This window comes from Bombina bombina, chromosome 12 (genome assembly GCF_027579735.1).
Source record: "Bombina bombina isolate aBomBom1 chromosome 12, aBomBom1.pri, whole genome shotgun sequence".
NCBI lineage: Eukaryota > Metazoa > Chordata > Amphibia > Anura > Bombinatoridae > Bombina > Bombina bombina.
Window position 1 is genome coordinate 102,573,529 of NC_069510.1, and position 21,343 is coordinate 102,594,871.

The 21,343-nt window shown below is 40.1% G+C and overlaps 1 protein-coding gene across 1 annotated transcript in view; it reads left to right on the forward strand.

The window, feature by feature from the left end:
• The window catches only part of HUWE1 (HECT, UBA and WWE domain containing E3 ubiquitin protein ligase 1), a 689,948-nt gene that overhangs the window by 51,908 nt on the left and 616,697 nt on the right, over positions 1-21,343 (forward strand). The gene's annotated exons all lie outside the window — the stretch shown is intronic.

Sequence of the window (21,343 nt, forward strand, 5' to 3'; positions counted from 1 at the left end):
GGAGGTAATCACTCACAGCAGAGCTGTGAGATTGTAACTGACTGTGATAAAAAAACGTTTATTTCTGTACTTTTTTTCTGCTATTCAGGGTTAGTTATCCATTACTAATGGGGGCAATCCTTTGCTAAAATTGTGTTTTTACCGGAAAGAATTTGATGTTATAGTTTCTCAAGTTTATTATTTCTCAACTGTCATAACTTTTTTCTGTGCTTCTTAAAGGCACAGTACGTTTTCATATTATTTGTAAATTGCTTTGAAAAGTATTTCCAAGTTGCTAGTTTATTTGCTAGTGTGTTAAACATGTATGATTCAGAGGAATATCTCTGTGCTATATGTGCTAAAGCCAAAGTGGAGCCCAATAGAAATTTATGTACTAATTGCATTGATGCTACTTTAAATAAAAGTCAATCTGTACAAATTGAACATATTTCACCAAACAACGAGGGGAGAGTTATGCCGACTAACTCGCCTCACGTGTCAGTACCTGCATCTCCCGCTAGGGAGGTGCGTGATATTGTAGCGCCGAGTACATCAGGGCGGCCATTACAAATCACATTACAGGATATGGCTAATGTTATGACTGAAGTTTTGGCTAAATTACCAGAACTAAGAGGTAAGCGTGATCACTCTGGGGTGAGAACAGAGTGCGCTGTTGATAATAGGGCCATGTCTGATACTGCGTCACAGTATGCTGAACATGAGGACGGAGAGCTTCAATCTGCAGGTGACGGTTCTGATCCCAATAGAATGGATTCAGACATTTCTAATTTTAAGTTTAAACTCGAAAACCTCCGTGTACTGTTAGGGGAGGTATTAGCAGCTCTGAATGATTGTAACACCGTTGTAATCCCAGAAAAATTATGTAGGCTGGATAGATACTATGCGGTACCGGCGAGTACTGACGTATTTCCTATACCTAAGAGGCTTACAGAGATAATTACTAAGGAGTGGGATAGGCCCGGTGTACCCTTTTCCCCCCCTCCTGTGTTTAGAAAAATGTTTCCAATAGACGCCACCACACGGGACTTATGGCAGACGGTCCCTAAGGTGGAGGGAGCGGTTTCTACTCTGGCTAAGCGTACCACTATCCCGGTGGAGGATAGCTGTGCCTTTTCAGATCCAATGGATCAAAAATTAGAGGGTTACCTTAAGAAAATGTTTGTTCAACAAGGTTTTATATTGCAACCCCTTGCATGTATTGCGTCTGTCATGGCCGCGGCCGCTTTTTGGTCCGAGTCCCTGGAAGAGACTCTTGACTCAATAACTATAGATGAGATTTCAAACAAGCTTAAGACACTTAAGCTAGCTAATTCATTTATTTCGGATGCCGTAGTACATTTAACTAAACTTACGGCTAAGAATTCCGGATTCGCCATTCAGGCACGCAGAGCACTGTGGCTAAAATCCTGGTCAGCTGACGTTACTTCTAAATCTAAATTACTTAAAGGGACAGTATACTGTAAAATAGTTTTTCCCTTAATGTGTTTACAATTGCTTTTTTTACCAACTGCAGAGTAAAAAATGTATGAAATTTTGCTTTTTAAGGCTTATTTGTGTATATTAAAGCTCTAATTTTGTGTTTTGAAGCCACAACCTAATAAAATAGGTTGAGCTTGTAGGTATAATCCGATCTCATTACTGTATCACATTGTGCAAATATACCTGCTTCTTTATCTTATATCTTTCCTTAAAACAATCACCAGTACCTTGAGAGAACAATGGAAAATCAACATTTTATTACCTTATCTCTGCTATATCGCACTGGGAGTGTAATTTCTTCTGCTGGCTGTGTTTACAAAGCTTATCTATAGCTGGTACGCGCGGCCACAACTTTTCAGAATAGGTGGGGATACCACATGCTAAATCAACAATTTCAAATGCCAATATAAGGGTAAAGGAGCTACTTGTAAACAATTTAATACACTCCAGCAGGTAAAGTGGATCATTGGGAACAAATTAAAGGGGAGAAAATTTTTGAGTAAACTGTCCCTTTAACATACCTTTCAAAGGGCAGACCTTATTCGGGCCCGGGTTGAAAGAAATTATCGCTGACATTACAGGAGGTAAAGGCCATGCCCTGCCTCAAGATAGAGCCAAACCTAAGGCTAGACAGTCTAATTTTCGTTCCTTTCGTAATTTCAAAGCAGGAGCAGCATCAACTTCCTCTGCACCAAAACAAGAAGGAGCTGTTGCTCGCTACAGACAAGGCTGGAGACCTAACCAGTCCTGGAACAAGGGCAAGCAGGCCAGGAAACCTGCTGCTGCCCCTAAGACAGCATGAATTGAGGGCCCCCGATCCGGGAACGGATCTAGTGGGGGGCAGACTTTCTCTCTTCGCCCAGGCTTGGGCAAGAGATGTCCAGGATCCCTGGGCGTTAGAAATCATATCTCAGGGATATCTTCTGGACTTCAAATCCTCTCCCCCAAAAGGGAGATTTCATCTGTCAAGGTTGTCAACAAACCAAATAAAGAAAGAGGCGTTTCTACGCTGTGTACAAGATCTTTTACTAATGGGAGTGATCCATCCGGTTCCGCGGTCGGAACACGGACAAGGGTTTTACTCAAATCTGTTTGTGGTTCCCAAAAAAGAGGGAACTTTCAGGCCAATCTTGGATTTAAAGATCCTAAACAAATTCCTAAGAGTTCCATCGTTCAAAATGGAAACTATTCGGACAATTCTACCCATGATCCAAAAGGGTCAGTACATGACCACAGTGGATTTAAAGGATGCTTACCTTCACATACCGATTCACAAGGATCATTACCGGTATCTAAGGTTTGCCTTCCTAGACAGGCATTACCAGTTTGTAGCTCTTCCATTCGGATTAGCTACGGCTCCAAGAATCTTCACAAAGGTTCTGGGTGCTCTTCTGGCGGTACTAAGACCGCGAGGAATTTCGGTAGCTCCGTACCTAGACGACATTCTGATACAAGCTTCAAGCTTTCAAACTGCCAAGTCTCATACAGAGTTAGTACTGGCATTTCTGGAAGGTGAACGAAAAGAAGAGTTCTCTCTTTCCACTCACAAGATTTCCCTTCTTGGGGACTCTTACAGATTCTGTAGAAATGAAGATCTATCTGACAGAAGACAGGTTAACAAAGCTTGAAAATGCATGCCGTGTCCTTCATTCCATTCAACACCCGTCAGTGGCTCAATGCATGGAGGTAATCGGCTTGATGGTAGCGGCAATGGACATAGTACCCTTTGCACGCCTACATCTCAGACCGCTGCAATTGTGCATGCTAAGTCAGTGGAATGGGGATTACTCAGACTTGTCCCCTACTCTGGATCAAGAGACCAGAAATTCTCTTCTATGGTGGCTTTCTCGGCCACATCTGTCCAGGGGGATGCCATTCAGCAGGCCGGACTGGACAATTGTAACAACAGACGCCAGCCTACTAGGTTGGGGCGCTGTCTGGAATTCTCTGAAGGCTCAGGGACAATGGAATCAGGAGGAGAGTCTCCTGCCAATAAACATTCTGGAATTGAGAGCAGTTCTCAATGCCCTTCTGGCTTGGCCCCAGTTAACAACTCGGGGGTTCATCAGGTTTCAGTCGGACAACATCACGACTGTAGCTTACATCAACCATCAGGGAGGGACAAGAAGCTCCCTAGCAATGATGGAAGTATCAAAGATAATTCGCTGGGCAGAGTCTCACTCTTGCCACCTGTCAGCAATCCACATCCCGGGAGTGGAGAACTGGGAGGCGGATTTCCTAAGTCGTCAGACTTTTCATCCGGGGGAGTGGGAACTTCATCCGGAAGTCTTTGCCCAAATTCTTCGACGTTGGGGCAAACCAGAGATAGATCTCATGGCGTCTCGACAGAACGCCAAGCTTCCTTGTTACGGGTCCAGATCCAGGGATCCGGGAGCGGTTCTGATAGATGCTTTGACAGCACCTTGGACCTTCGGGATGGCTTATGTGTTTCCACCCTTCCCGATGCTTCCTCGATTGATTGCCAGAATCAAACAGGAGAGAGCATCGGTAATTCTAATAGCGCCTGCGTGGCCACGCAGGACTTGGTATGCAGATCTAGTGGACATGTCATCCTGTCCACCTTGGTCTCTGCCTCTGAGACAGGACCTTCTGATTCAGGGTCCCTTCAAACATCAAAATCTAATTTCTCTGAAGCTGACTGCTTGGAAATTGAATGCTTGATTTTATCAAAACGTGGTTTTTCTGAGTCAGTAATTGATACCTTAATACAGGCTAGGAAGCCTGTTACCAGAAAGATTTACCATAAAATATGGCGTAAATACTTATATTGGTGCGAATCCAAGAGTTACTCATGGAGTAAGGTTAGGATTCCTAGGATATTGTCTTTTCTACAAGAAGGTTTAGAAAAGGGTTTATCCGCTAGTTCCTTAAAGGGACAGATTTCAGCTCTGTCCATTCTTTTACACAAACGTCTGTCAGAGGTTCCGGACGTTCAAGCTTTTTGTCAGGCTTTAGCTAGGATCAAGCCTGTGTTTTAAAACTGTTGCTCCACCATGGAGTTTGAACTTAGTTCTTAATGTTTTACAGGGTGTTCCGTTTGAACCCCTTCATTCCATTGATATCAAGCTGTTATCTTGGAAAGTTCTGTTTTTAATGGCTATTTCCTCGGCTCGAAGAGTCTCTGAGTTATCTGCCTTACATTGTGATTCTCCTTATTTGATTTTTCATTCAGACAAGGTAGTTCTGCGTACTAAACCTGGGTTCTTACCTAAGTTGGTCACTAACAGGAATATCAATCAAGAGATTGTTGTTCCATCTTTGTGTCCTAATCCTTCTTCGAAGAAGGAACGTCTTCTACACAATCTAGATGTAGTCCGTGCCCTGAAATTTTATCTACAGGCAACTAAGGATTTTCGACAAACGTCTTCCCTGTTTGTCGTTTATTTTGTCGTTTATTCTGGACAGAGGAGAGGTAAAAAAGCTTCGGCTACCTCTCTCTCTTTTTGGCTTCGTAGCATAATACGTTTAGCCTATGAGACTGCTGGACAGCAGCCTCCTGAAAGAATTACAGCTCATTCTACTAGAGCTGTGGCTTCCACTTGGGCCTTTAAGAATGAGGCTTCTGTTGAACAGATTTGCAAGGCTGCAACTTGGTCTTCTCTTCATACTTTTTCCAAATTTTTACAAATTTGACACTTTTGCTTCTTCGGAGGCTGTTTTTGGGAGAAAGGTTCTTCAGGCAGTGGTTCCTTCCGTATAAAGAGCCTGCCTGTCCCTCCCGTCATCCGTGTACTTTAGCTTTGGTATTGGTATCCCAGAAGTAATGATGACCCGTGGACTGACCACACTTAACAGGAGAAAACAAAATTTATGCTTACCTGATAAATTCCTTTCTCCTGTAGTGTGGTCAGTCCACGGCCCGCCCTGTTTTTATGGCAGGTCTAAATTTTTAAATTATACTCCAGTCACCACTGCACCCTTTGGCTTCTCCTTTCTCGTTGGTTCTCGGTCGAATGACTGGGTGTGACGTAGAGGGGAGGAGCTATATGGCAGCTCTGCTGGGTGAATCCTCTTGCACTTCCTGTTGGGGAGGAGTTAATATCCCAGAAGTAATGATGACCCGTGGACTGACCACACTACAGGAGAAAGGAATTTATCAGGTAAGCATAAATTTTGTTTTCCTTAGTCTTCAATGTACATCATCTATCAACACTGCTCTACTGTGTGGCTCAGATGTGCAGCTGATTGTATAAATCTGTTTCCCCTCTGGACCAGCAAGTTGTCTCCAGGTTCTGATCGACACTTCTACTGTGTTTAACCCCTTTGTGCCCATTTAAATGTGCCTAGTCTGCAGTATGAGCCCATATCAAGAGTAGGAGGGTCACGTTTCTAAGTTCACAGAAAGTGCTGTAGTTTTTATGGGGCAGTAGAAAACTACAGTTTTTAGATTTACAGGATTAAAAAGCAAAATAATGGGCATTGATTTTTTTTTGGGGGTAAATCTTGTTAGGGATATTTGCTAAATGTACAAAACTAGCATGTGCACTGTATAGCAAAAAAATATATATGTGGACACCCCTACTAATTGAGTGTAGATATGTGCATTCAGATTTTTTGTGAAGATCTGAATGCGAAAGTAAGGGGTCGATTTTATCATAGGCTTCGCAAGCCTTTCGACCCACTACGGCTGCAGGTTCTCACGAAAGAACCTGCACGCTGTATTTAACAAGCAGCGGTCATCAGACCACTGCTTCCCTAATCTTTAATCACCTCTAAAGTGGCGAAATTCAATCTCCGTGGTCTATTACGACCGGGGAGATTGACAGCTCCTGCCCTCGTGTGATTGGCTGTGCGTGGGTAGGGGGCGCGATTGCACGCAAGAGCAAAATAGCGCTCGTGTGCAATGCTGAATCCCGCCTGGGGAATTCAGCCCGCTAGAGGCGCGCTGCATCGGACAGGGGTGTGTATGTGCGCCCCTGTCCGCCTCAGCTTGATAAATTGCCCACTAAGGTAGCTGCATGTTCCCTTCAGAGATCTTAGTAGCCGTATCTCTGTGCATATTCCGATCTTAGAGTGCAGATATTTCTCTTGTTAAGTGTATGTTGGTGAAAATTCTATATGTGCATGTCCCGCATATATTTTCTATATAATTTTTAAACCTGACATCATGAGTTTAATATATTGGCACAATATAAATAAATCTTGGTAATCACGTAGTATAACATCAAACTAGATTGTAATCATAAGGCAGAATACGTAATAATCGATATGTGTAATGGTCAACCAAATGCTTTGACAGGTCCTAATACAACACTGCACTACTTCTATCACACTGAATTTCAAGCATGTATGTGTACTAATCCAATTCTAGGATGTTTGATCGCAAAATGTATGAGTTGAAACTCGCTATTGAACACAAGTATGCTGCATGAAAAAAGAGCAGTTCTACAATAACATTGAGTTACGGTTAAGCACATATATTTAGGATCGTAATGTTTTTTGGTCCATGACTTACAATAATTCCCCCCCCCTTTTGATTACGAGAGTGACATAAGCCTAACGTGATTTTGTAAATAACTAACATATTAATGCCAATGGAGATGATAGGACATGCTGCCTTTGTTGTTTTTTGTGCCCTCCGCTATTTGATCCAATAAGATGACTGAAACTGTTGTCTAAAAAGGCAAGAGCACAATAACAGCTTAGGATTGGCTACTTAAGAGGCGTGTCTGACACAGCCGTGATGATTGGCTCCCAACTCCTCATACTCAGGGTTTAAAAAGACTTGAATTACGGAGGTTCGGCTTGTCAGTTCTACAACCCCTATCACATTGAGAAAGGCCGTATAGCGGCCAAAATGCATTTGTGCTAATTTTAACTTGTAAATAGTACTACTCTTACTAACCTTATATGCGGCTGGCTGTTGTCCTCACTAGCTACCACTGACACCTGATGCCGATGTTTCCGGTTATCGGCCAGGAATACAGGGAGGTAGCGTTCTTACAGCCTGCAGCTTGATTGGTTATGTGTGAGTATATTTAGTGTGGGGCAATTTGGTGATATTAAAGGTACACTCAAGCCAAAATTAAACTTCATGATTCAGATACAGCATGCAATTTTAAACAACTTTCCAATTTACTTCAATTAACGAAATGTGCACAGTCTTTTTATATTTACACTTTTTGAGTCACCAACTCCTACTGAGCATGTGCAAGAATTCACTGCATATACGTATATGCATTTGTGATTGGCTGATGGCTGTCATGATACAGGGGAAGTGGAAATATACATAACTTTGCAATTTAACAAAAATCTACTACTCATTTGAGATTCAGACTAAGTGCTATTGCATTGTCTTCTTATCATGCATTTGTTGATTATGCAAAACTACTGTTGTGACTGGTCCTTTAATCACTTTTTATATGATAAATTTAATAGTTTATTTTAATATTCAATTTATATACTAATACAGACTAGCAATGATGACATGCTGTTTTGATGCAGCAATACTTACACCAGTGTTTTTCAACCAGTGTGCCAATACTTACACCAGTGTTTTTCAACCAGTGTGCCGGGGCACACTAGTGTGCCGTGAGAGATCTTCAGGTGTGCCGCGGCAGACTGACAATAATTATGATTGTTTGTGAATGAATGTCAATATGTCATGTATAGTTTGTAGGAGGCATGGCATGACAGCACAGTACTCTGTCTCTGTGTGTCTGTCTCTGTGTGTCTGTCTCTGTGTGTCTGTCTCTGTGTGTCTGTCTCTGTGTGTCTGTCTCTGTGTGTCTGTCTCTGTGTGTCTGTCTCTGTGTGTCTGTCTCTGTGTGTCTGTCTCTGTGTGTCTGTCTCTGTGTGTCTGTCTCTGTGTGTCTGTCTCTGTGTGTCTGTCTCTGTGTGTCTGTCTCTGTGTGTCTGTCTCTGTGTGTCTGTCTCTGTGTGTCTGTCTCTGTGTGTCTGTCTCTGTGTGTCTGTCTCTGTGTGTCTGTCTCTGTGTGTCTGTCTCTGTGTGTCTGTCTCTGTGTGTCTGTCTCTGTGTGTCTGTCTCTGTGTGTCTGTCTCTGTGTGTCTGTCTCTGTGTGTCTGTCTCTGTGTGTCTGTCTCTGTGTGTCTGTCTCTGTGTGTCTGTCTCTGTGTGTCTGTCTCTGTGTGTCTGTCTCTGTGTGTCTGTCTCTGTGTGTCTGTCTCTGTGTGTCTGTCTCTGTGTGTCTGTCTCTGTGTGTCTGTCTCTGTGTGTCTGTCTCTGTGTGTCTGTCTCTGTGTGTCTGTCTCTGTGTGTCTGTCTCTGTGTGTCTGTCTCTGTGTGTCTGTCTCTGTGTGTCTGTCTCTGTGTGTCTGTCTCTGTGTGTCTGTCTGTCTATCATCATCCTGTATTAGGCTACAATGTGTGATTTTGTAAAATCACTGACTTACACTATAGGTGCAAGAGTGCTTAACAAACCCCTCTATATTCCTCCTCTCTCCCTTCCTTTGTAAACTTGTCATTTAAAGGGGTAGCACCAAGGTTTTTATTACCTCTGTAAACCTAATTGATAATACTGTGCCTATATTTCTTTTTCACTTAAGTCATCATTGGGAACATATTAAGTATTTGGAAATTTACAGTTCATTGTCCCTTTTAAGAAGATGAAAGTCCAGTCTTTAGGTTGTCTTTCTATCCTTCAGATGGTTCATTCATTTTCATTTGTGCTTATTTATGGGAAAAAGGTTTATTTCATTAGTTGAATTTTAGGTCTGCTGTTTCTCTTCATGGTTTGTAAATTCAGTCCCAAATATTTTGTTATGCTCTCCTGTCATGCAGATAAGTGCATCTTCTCATACATAGCATGTTTTTATTTCTTTTTAGACGCAATGAGTCCACGGATCATCTTAATTACTAATGGGATATTCACCTCCTGGTCAGCAGGAGACGGCAAAGAGCACCACAGGAAAGCTGGTAAATAGTAGCTCCGCCCTTCCCTCCCACCCCAGTTATTTTCTTTGCCTACGTTGGTGATAGGAAGTGGTAAAGTGAGGTGCCCCAAGGCAGAACATACACTGCTGTGAGATGTCTTCGCAGAAAATGCAGCATGTCTGCAGAAAGAACAGGACACGTGCAGGGAACGGTTAGCGCTTTAACTTTGTAGGACTGCTCCACATTAGACAGTTCTCTTCAAACAGAGCTGTGCTCTGGCTGAACTGTCAATTTTCCTTAACACAGTGCACCCAGGGCAAAGTGCTGTCTGAAGTGAGCAGTCAAATATGCAGTAGCGCTGCAAAGCAGCAGCACATTGCTTGTTGACTGACTCTCAGAGATTTCCCAGTCTGTTTATTCTAAATGTAAGAGCACTGCATATTTTTATTACTACATTTCTATGTTAGACCAAGAGAAAAGGAAACCGATTTATTAAAGAGACATTTTAAAATTTCTATTTTTGTATGCAGCTAATTTGCCATGCTATTTTAAACTACTGCAATATATATATATATATATATATATATATATATATATATATATATATATATATATATATATATATATATATATATATATATATATATATATATATATATATATATATATATATATATATATTTAAAATGGCTTTATTCTTCAGTTAAAAGTTCACTAAAAAAATCTCATCACAGAAAGTAAAGAAAAGTTCTGCCTCTGGGGTGAGGTGTTAGATTAGATTCTTCAATCAAGACTACACCGAACGCAGTAAAAAAGTTACCTTTTTGAATTTAAAGAAACAGTAACATTTTTTGAGATAATTTGCCAAGTGTGAACCAGTATGGCTCAAGGGACTTTGCAAAATGTTCCTTGCTCTTTGTGTTTTAATGCCTTTGTGGAACCACCAATACCTTTCTGTCCCTTATGTATTGAGAGGACTTTAAGTTATAAGGAAAAATATTTTCTGAGCCATCTCCTTCTAAAGCGGATGCTGTCCAGGTATCTGAGGTACAATATATGCCTCAGCTCTCTCCTCAAGTGCTCCAAGTTCTAGCGCCCTCACAAGCAGTGCCCTGCGCCGCCTCTGTAGATCCTGCTTGAGTTACTTTAAAGGATATCTAATCTCTGATGCGCTGTCTGCTTTTCCTATGTTGCAGGGAAACCGTAAGAGGAAAATCAGACACTCAGTAAGCGAGGTTTCTGACGCAATTTTTGCAATTTTGGAGGTTCCCTCCCAGAGGCCTGAAGAGGATACAGCTGTAGCATCTGAAGGTGAAATTTCAGATTCAGAAAGTGTAATTCCCCTTGCTGATACTGAAGTTGTATCTTTTAGATTTAAACTAGAACACCTCCGTCTGTTACTTAGGGAGGTTTTAGCTACTTTGGACGACAGTGACTCCTCAGTAGTGGTTGTCCCTAAGAAGTATAGTTAGCTGAACAAATATTTCGAGGTTCCTTCCTCGACAGACATGTTTCCGGTCCCTGACTGAGCTTCTGAGATAATTGCTAAGGAATGGAAGAGACCGGGTATACTTTTTTTTTTTTTCCCTCTCCTATTTTTAAGAAAATGTTTCCAGTAGCCGACTCTATCAAGGTTTGGCAAACAGTGCCTAAGGTGGAAGGGGCCGTTTCCACCTTAGCTAAGAAAACTACAATTCCCATAGAGGATAGTTGTGCCTTCAAAGATCCTATGGATAAAAAGTTAGGTTTACTCAAGAAGGTATATGTACACCCGGGTCTGCAATGGCAACCAGCTGTGTGCATTACCTCTGTCACTAGTGTGGCGGTGTATTGGTTTGATGCACTATCTGAGGCCCTCAGGACAGAAACTTCTTTGGATGGGATCCAAGATAGGATAAAGGCTCTTAAACTACCTAATGCCTTTATTACGGACACTTCCCTTCAAGTTATCAAGCTGGGAGCTAAGATTTTGGGTTTCTCTTTTCTAGCTCACAGAGCCTTATGGTTAAAACCTTGGTCTGCGGATGTGTCGTCTAAGCTTCTAGCTATTCCTTACAAGGGGTAGACCTTGTTTGGACCTGATGTAAAATATCTCTGATATCACAGGAGGTGAGGGTCATCTTCTCCCTCAAGATAAGAGAAACTAACAAAAAGGACGACAGTAATTTTTGTTCCTTTCGAAATTTCAAGGGAAATTCTTCCTCTTCCAAGCAGGAACAATATAAACCTGCATGGAGACCTCGCCAGTCTTGGAATAAGGGAAAGCTATCCAAGAAGCCTGCTATTGAATCCAAGACAGCATGAAGGGCATGCCTCCGATCTGGGACCGGATCTGGTAGGGGGTAGACTTTCCTTCTTCGCTCAGGCTTGGGTTCGGGATGTTCAGGATCCCTGGGCAATAGAAATAGTGTCTCAGGGGATACAATCTGGAGTTCAAAAGTTTTCCTCCCAAAGGCAGGTTTCTACTTTCAAGATTATCTGCAGACGAGAGAGGCTTTCTTACACTGCGTAGGAGACCTCTCTGCCCTGGGAGTGATTGTTCCCATTCCAGTACAGGAACAGGGTCTGGGGTTTTATTCCAATCTGTTTGTGGTTCCTAAAAAGGAGAGAACCTTCAGACCAATTTTAGACCTCAAGAGTCTAAACAAATTTCTCAGGGTACCGTCCTTCAAGATGAAAACTATTCGTTCCATTCTTCCCTTGATCCAAGAGGGTCAATTTATGACAACAGTGGATTTAAAGGACGCGTACCTACATGTTCCCATTCACAGGGATCATCACAAGTTCCTAAGGTTTACCTTCCTGGACAGACACTTCCAGTTCATGGCTCTTCCTTTTGGTCTTGCCACAGCTCCCAGAATTTTCACAAAGATTTTGGGATCACTGTTGGCGGTTCTTCGATCACAGGGCATTGCAGTGGCGCCCTATCTGGATGACATCCTAGTCCAGGCACCATCCTTTCAACAAGCAAGATCCCACACGGACTTGGTGTTGTCCTTCCTGCAATCTCACGGGTGGAAGGTAAATTTGGAAGAGTTCCTTAGTTCCAAATACAAGGGTAACTTTCTTAGGAACCATAATCGATTTCCTGTCTATGAAGATTTTTCTGACAGAAGTCAGGAAATCAAAGATTAGCAATACTTATCTAGTCCTTCAGTCCACTCCTCGGCCGTCAGTGGCTCAGTGCATGGAGTTAATCTGGCTGATGGTGGTGGCAATGGACATCATCCCGTTTGCTCGGTTCCATCTCAGACCTCTGCAGTTAGGCATGCTCAGGCAATGGAACTGGGATTATGTGGACTTGTCTCCTCCAATACTACTGGGGCTGGAGACAAGGGATTCTCTTCAATGGTGGTTGTCTCTGGATCATCTCTCACAGGGAACATACTTTCGCAGACCATCTTGGGTGATTGTGACGGACGCCAGCCTTCTAGGGTGGGGAGCAGTCTGAGGCTCCCTAAAAGATCAGGGAGTTTGGACCCGGTCAGAGTCTGTTCTTCCTATAAACATTCTGGAACTGAGAGCGATCTTTAATGCTTTTCTGGCCTGGCCCCAGTTAGCCACGGACCGGTTTATCCGGTTCCAGTCGGACAACATAACTTCTGTGGCTTACATCAATCATCAGGAAGGAACGAGGAGTTCCTTAGAGATGACAGAGGTAACCAAAATAATCCAGTGGGCGGAAGCCCACTCTTGCTGTCTGTCGGCGATCCACATCCCAGGGGTGGACAATTGGGAGGTGGATTTCTTGAGCAGGCAGACCTTTCATCCGAGGGAGTGGGAACTCCATCCGGAAGTGTTATCCAACCTGATTCTCAAGTGGGGTCAGCCGGAATTGGTTCTCATGGCATCCCGACAGAATGCCAAGCTCCCGAGATACAGGTCGAGGTCCAGGGACCCCCCAGGTGGAACTGATAGATGCTCTGGCGGTCCCTTGGACCTTCAGTCTGGCATACCTATTTCCTCCATTTGCTCTTCTTCCTCGGTTAATTGCTCGAATCAAACAGGAGAGGGCTTCGGGGATCCTCATAGCACCGGCTTGGCCTTGCAGGATTTGATATGCAGATCTGGTGGAGATGGCATCTCTGCCACCTTGGAGACTTCTTTTGAGGAAGGACCTTCTGATTCAGGGGTCCTTTCTTCACCCAAATCTAGTTTCTCTGAAGCTGACTGCTTGGAGATTGAACGCTTAATTTTATCCAAGCGGGGGTTTTCTGATTTGGTCATAGACCATGATTCAGGCTTGTAAGCCTGTAACTAGAAGAGTTTACTATAAGATTTGGCGTAAATATATCTATTGGTGCGAATCCAAGGGCTACTCATGGAGTAGAATTAAGATTCCTAGAATTTTGTCTTTTCTCCAAAAGGGTTTGGAGAAGGGATTATCGACAAATTCAAATGGTTCAAAGGTCAAATCTCAGCTATATTTATTTTGTTACATAAACATCTGGCGGATATCCCAGATGTACAATCTTTTTGTAAGGCCTTGGTCAGGATCAGGCCTGTATTCAAACAAGTTACTCCTCCATGGAGTCTTAATTTAGTTCTTAAAGTTCTTCAAAGGGGGGCTCCCTTTGAGCCCATGCATTCTTTAGATATTAAGTTATCTTGGAAAGTTTTATTTCTTGTTGCTATTTATTCCGCTCAGAGTGTCAGAGCTCTCGGCATTACAGTATGAGTCTCCTTACTTTATTTTCCATTCAGATAAGGTAGTTTTACGTACCAAATTAGGATTTGTTTCTGATCAGAACATTAATCAGATTGTTGTTCCTTCCTTGTGTCCTAATCCTCCTTCTGAAAAGGAACGTCTTCTGCACAATTTGGACGTGGTTTTACCTGCAGGCGACAAAGGACTTTCATAAATAAAGAGAGAAGCACTCATTCTGGGAACGAACAATAGCATAATAACTTGTTCTATGGCTAGTTACCACCCATGAAGCAGCCTCATTTTGCTCAACATGTGCCTTTCACAGAGAAGAACGTTCCTGAAGCATATCAGTCTAATCCTGACTTCACAGTCCAGCCCCGAAATACCAGGCAATCCCTCTCTGAACGAGAGAAACCGCAAAACCCCAGACGTATGTTTTGACCTATTGTGGGTCTCGTCAGTGAGGTGCAGCCATATCCCTCTAGGCACACTGAGCAACTGGTCCACTTCTGGATTCCCACATCTCACTTAGGGAGACTTCCCAAAGTGTCATAATTTGCATAAATAAAAAGAGAGAAGCTCTCAACCTGGGAACGAATAGCATAATAGCTTGTTCTATGGCTAGAACTGACGAGGCCCACAGCAGGCCGAAACGTATGTCTGGGGTTTTGCTGTTACTCTCGTTCAGAGAGGGATTGCCTGGTATTTCGGGGCTGGACTGGACTGTACTGTGAAGTCAGGATCAGACTGATATGCTACAGGAAAGTTCTTCTCTGTGAAAGGCACATATTGAGCAAAAAGAGGCTGCTTTTTGGGTGGTAACTAGCCATAGAACAAGCTATTATGCTATTGTTCGTTCCCAGGTTGAGCGCTTCTCTCTCTTTATTTAGACCGAGGACATTTGTCTTCCTAGTTTGTGATTTTCTCAGCAAAACGTAAGGGAAAGAAAGCTACGGCAACTTCTTTCTTTTTGACTGAAGAGTATCATACGGTTTGCCTGTGAGACTGCTGGGCAGCAGCCTCCTGAGAGAGTTACAGCTCATTCCACAAGGGCTGTTGCTTCCTCATGGGCATTCAAAAATGAAGCTTCTGTGGAGCAGATTTGCAAGGCTGCAACTTGGTCCTCTCTTCACACTTTTTCAAAATTCGACAAAATTGACACTTTTGCCTCGGCTGAGGCTGCTTTTGGGAGAAAGGTTCTTCAAACAGTGGTGCCTTCCGTTAAGGTTCCCTGTCTTGTCCCTCCCGTATCATCTGTGTACTCTAGCTTGGGTATTGAATCCCATTAGTAATTACGATGATCCGTAGACTCATTGTGTCCTAAAAAAGAAAAGAGGATTTATGCTTACCTGATAAATGTATTTCTTTTTTGACACGATGAGTCCACGGCCCGCCCTGTTCTTGTAAGACAGGTTGTTGGTTATTTTAAACTTCCCTGCACCTTGGTTTTTCCTTTCTTAACTTAACTTTGGTCGAATGACTGGAGTGGGAGGGAAGGGAGGAGCTATTTAACAGCTTTGCTGTGTTGCTCTTTGCCGCCTCCTGCTGACCAGGAGGTGAATATCCCATTAGTAATTAAGATGATCCGTGGACTCATCGTGTCAAAAAAGAAATACATTTATCAGGTAAGCATACATTTTCTTTTTTTGGTTGAGAAAAAGGGGTCTTTAATTTTTGGCTATGTTCAAATGAAGCGGTCCTGGTACTTTAGTGTTCCATTTTTTGATTTTTACAGAGAGAGAAATGATTGAAGGGATAATGTGTAGAAAGTATTGATAACTTTGGTTTTGATGCTTTTGTCACTTTTTTTTTGTTGCATTAGGATTTAATTCCCCCCCTCCTTGTAATGTCAGTGAGTCCATGAAATCCATTCATAACCTTTCCAAAATACTTAAAGGGACAGTTTACTCAAAAAATTTCTCCCCTTTAATTTGTTCCCAATGATCCACTTTACCTGCTGGAGTGTATTAAATTGTTTACAAGTAGCTTCTTTACCCTTATATTGGCATTTGAAATTGTTGATTTAGCATGTGGTATCCCCACCTATTCTGAAAGTTTGTGGCTGCGCGTACCAGCTATAGATAAGCTTTGTAAACACAGCCAGCAGAAGAAATTACACTCCCGGTGTGATAAAGCAGAGATAAGGTAATAAAATGTTGATTTTCCATTGTTCTCTCAAAGTATTGGTGATTGTTTTAAGGACAGATATAAGATAAAGAAGCAGGTATATTTGCACAATGTGATACAGTAATGAGATCTGATTATACCTACAGATATAAGATAAAGACACATGTATATGTACACAATGTGATACAGTAATGAGATCTGATTATACCTACAGATATAAGATAAAGACACATGTATATGTACACAATGTGATACAGTAATGAGATCTTATTATACCTACAGATATAAGATAAAGATGCAGGTATATGTGCACAATGTGATACAGTAATGAGATCTGATTATACCTACAGATATATGATAAAGATGCAGGTATATGTGCACAATGTGATACAGTAATGAGATCTGATTATACCTACATATATAAGATAAAGAAGCATGTATATGTGCACAATGTGATACAGTAATGAGATCTGATTATACCTACAGATATAAGATAGACACATCTATATGTACACAATGTGATACAGTAATGAGATCTGATTATACCTACAGATATATGATAAAGATGCAGGTATATGTGCACAATGTGATACAGTAATGAGATCTGATTATACCTACATATATAAGATAAAGAAGCATGTATATGTGCACAATGTGATACAGTAATGAGATCTGATTATACCTACAGATATAAGATACAGACACATGTATATGTGCACAATGTGATACAGTAATGAGATCTGATTATACCTACAGATATAAGATACAGACACATGTATATGTACACAGTGATACAGTAATGAGATCTGAGTATACCTACAGATATAAGATAAAGACACATGTATATGTACACAATGTGATACAGTAATGAGATCTGATTATACCTACAGATATATGATAAAGATGCAGGTATATGTGCACAATGTGATACAGTAATGAGATCTGATTATACCTACATATATAAGATAAAGAAGCATGTATATGTGCACAATGTGATACAGTAATGAGATCTGATTATACCTACAGATATAAGATAGACACATCTATATGTACACAATGTGATACAGTAATGAGATCTGATTATACCTACAGATATATGATAAAGATGCAGGTATATGTGCACAATGTGATACAGTAATGAGATCTGATTATACCTACATATATAAGATAAAGAAGCATGTATATGTGCACAATGTGATACAGTAATGAGATCTGATTATACCTACAGATATAAGATACAGACACATGTATATGTGCACAATGTGATACAGTAATGAGATCTGATTATACCTACAGATATAAGATACAGACACATGTATATGTACACAGTGATACAGTAATGAGATCTGAGTATACCTACAGATATAAGATAAAGACACATGTATATGTACACAATGTGATACAGTAATGAGATCTGATTATACCTACAGATATAAGATACAGACACATGTATATGTACAGAGTGTGATATAGTAATGAGATCTGATTATACCTACAGATATAAGATAAAGACACATGCATATGTACACAATGTGATAAAGTAATGAGATCTGATTATACCTACAGATATAAGATAAAGACACATGTATATGTACACAGTGTGATACAGTAATGAGATCTGATTATACCTACAGATATAAGATAAAGACATGTATATGTACACAGTGTGATACAGTAATGAGATCTGATTATACCTACAGATATATGATAAAGATGCAGGTATATTTGCACAATGTGATACAGTAATGAGATCTGATTATACCTACAGATATAAGATAAAGACACATGTATATGTACACAATGTGATACAGTAATGAGATCTGATTATACCTACAGATATAAGATAAAGACACAAGTATATGTACACAATGTGATAAAGTAATGAGATCTTATTATACCTACAGATATAAGATAAAGATGCAGGTATATGTACACAATGTGATAAAGTAATGAGATCTGATTATACCTACAGATATAAGATAGACACATCTATATGTACACAATGTGATACAGTAATGAGATCTGATTATACCTACAGATATATGATAAAGATGCAGGTATATGTGCACAATGTGATACAGTAATGAGATCTGATTATACCTACATATATAAGATAAAGAAGCATGTATATGTGCACAATGTGATACAGTAATGAGATCTGATTATACCTACAGATATAAGATACAGACATGTATATGTGCACAATGTTATACAGTAATGAGATCTGATTATACCTACAGATATAAGATACAGACACATGTATATGTACACAGTGTGATAAAGTAATGAGATCTGAGTATACCTACAGATATAAGATAAAGACACATGTATATGTACAGAGTGTGATATAGTAATGAGATCTGATTATACCTACAGATATAAGATAAAGACACATGCATATGTACACAATGTGATAAAGTAATGAGATCTGATTATACCTACAGATATAAGATAAAGACACATGTATATGTACACAGTGTGATACAGTAATGAGATCTGATTATACCTACATATATAAGATAAAGACATGTATATGTACACAGTGTGATACAGTAATGAGATCTGATTATACCTACAGATATATGATAAAGATGCAGGTATATGTGCACAATGTGATACAGTAATGAGATATGATTATACCTACAGATATAAGATAAAGACACATGTATATGTACACAATGCGATACAGTAATGAGATCTGATTATACCTACAGATATAAGATAAAGACACATGTATATGTGCACAATGTGATACAGTAATGAGATCTGATTATACCTACAGATATAAGATAAAGAAGCATGTATATGTGCACAATGTGATACAGTAATGAGATCTGATTATACCTACAGATATAAGATAAAGACATGTATATGTACACAATGTGATAAAGTAATGCAATCTGATTATACCTACAGATATAAGATAAAGACACATGTATATGTACACAATGTGATAAAGTAATGCGATCTGATTATACCTACAGATATAAGATAAAGACACATGTATATGTACACAATGTGATAAAGTAATGCGATCTGATTATACCTACAGATATAAGATAAAGACACATGTATATGTGCACAATGTGATAAAGTAATGAGATCTGATTATACCTACAGATATAAGATAAAGACACATGTATATGTACACAATGTGATAAAGTAATGAGATCTGATTATACCTACAGATATAAGATAAAGACACATGTATATGTACACAATGTGATACAGTAATGAGATCTGATTATACCTACAGATATAAGATAAAGAAGCATGTATATGTACACAATGTGATACAGTAATGAGATCTGATTATACCTACAGATATAAGATAAAGACACATGTATATGTGCACAATGTGATACAGTAATGAGATCTGATTATACCTACAGATATAAGATAAATAAGCAGGTATATGTACACAGTGTGATACAGTAATGAGATCTGATTATACCTACAGATATAAGATAAAGACACATGTATATGTACACAATGTGATAAAGTAATGAGATCTTATTATACCTACAAGCTCAACCTATTTTATTAGGCTGTGGCTTCAAAACACAAAATCAGAGCTTTAATATACAGAAATAAACCTTAAAAAGCTAATTTTCATACATTTTTTACTCTGCAGTTGGTAAAAAAAGCAATTGTAAACACATTAAGGGAAAAACTATTATACAGTATACTGTCCCTTTAACCTGGCCACCAGGAGGAGTCAGACTCCCCAAACAGAGCATTAAATACCCCTCCCACTTCCCCTACCCTCTCAGTAGATCTTAGCCTCGTTTCATGGAGTTAGGTAGGCAGAGGTGTGCTCTGCTGAAGATTTTGTAAGTTATGAAACCTGTCTGATAAATTGTGGTGAACTGCAGCTCTTAATTTGTAGACATGTGCATTATTTGGCATTGGTTGTTGGTGAAATGAATGCCAAAAATGGCTGCAGCATTCATCTAATTTAGATGCCGAATGTATTAAGAGCACAACACACAAATATCTGTGCAAATAGTTATTTGTGTTGCACTTTTTTTTTGGGGGATCTATCCAGGGCCAAAAAATAAATGCAGCAGACAAATGCCGAAATGCACACTAGGGTAATCCCCCTCAAATTTAAATAACAAATTCAAATACACAGCTTTGCAAGAATTTTACGCTGTTTTACAATCCAGATCTCATTGTATAGAACAAATTCACAGTAGAGTTTCAGTATTAAAGGAACATGAACCCCAAACTTTTTCTTTCATGATTCAGAGCATACCATTTTAAACAACTTTCCAATTTACTTCAATTATTTAATTTGCTTCCTTCTCTTATCATTTGCTGAAAGGTTTATTTAGGAAAGCTCATGAGCAGCAAATAACCTAGGTTCTAGCTGTTGATTGGTTGCTGCATATATATATATATATATATATATATATATACTGATTGTCATTGGCTTAACAATGTGTTCAGTCAGCAAACAGTAGTGCATTGCTGCTAATTCAACAAAGCATACCAAGAGAGCAAAGAAAAATTGATAATAGGAGTAAATTAGAAAATTGCTTAAAATTGCATGTTCTATCTGAATCATGAAAGAAAAATTGATTCATATCCCTTTAATGTGCACACATATTTATTTGAGCTTGTATTTGCGACATATGCTCACACACCTAGTTGCTTGACCCTCAATCTGTCTGCAGTGTTACTGATTGCTACAGCTGGCATCTCCTGTGCAATCAAGTGATATTAACTCCCTCCCCGGTGTAAATTTTTGTTGCGGTTGGCAGGGGGAAGTGATGGGCACCAATGGGTGTCTTAATGACTCTAAACCATGGTGCCAGGGCCTAAATTGAAGGTGCCAGACAGAGGCTATTTTCTTCATTCACTTCGCTCACGAATAACTAAGGTTGCAATAATGCACCTATCTATTAATCTGTATTGTAAATCTGTAAGGGCACTGGATAGAAATGCAATTTATGATGCTAAAAACCTAGAGATGGAGAATGGCAATATCTGGATAACTTAGGTTTGTTTACTGTAAGTATGTTTCAGTTTATGCTTAGTTTGTGAATCTTTTAATAGATTTTCTTTCTAAGCATATGTATCTGAGACATTTAGTTTGCATTTAAAGGGCCGTGATACCCAAATGTTGAAACACTTGAAAGTGGTGCAGCATAGCTGTAAAAAGCTGGCTAGAAAATTTTACCTGAACATCTCTATATAAAAAAGAGCGATTTTACCTCAAATTCCTCAGT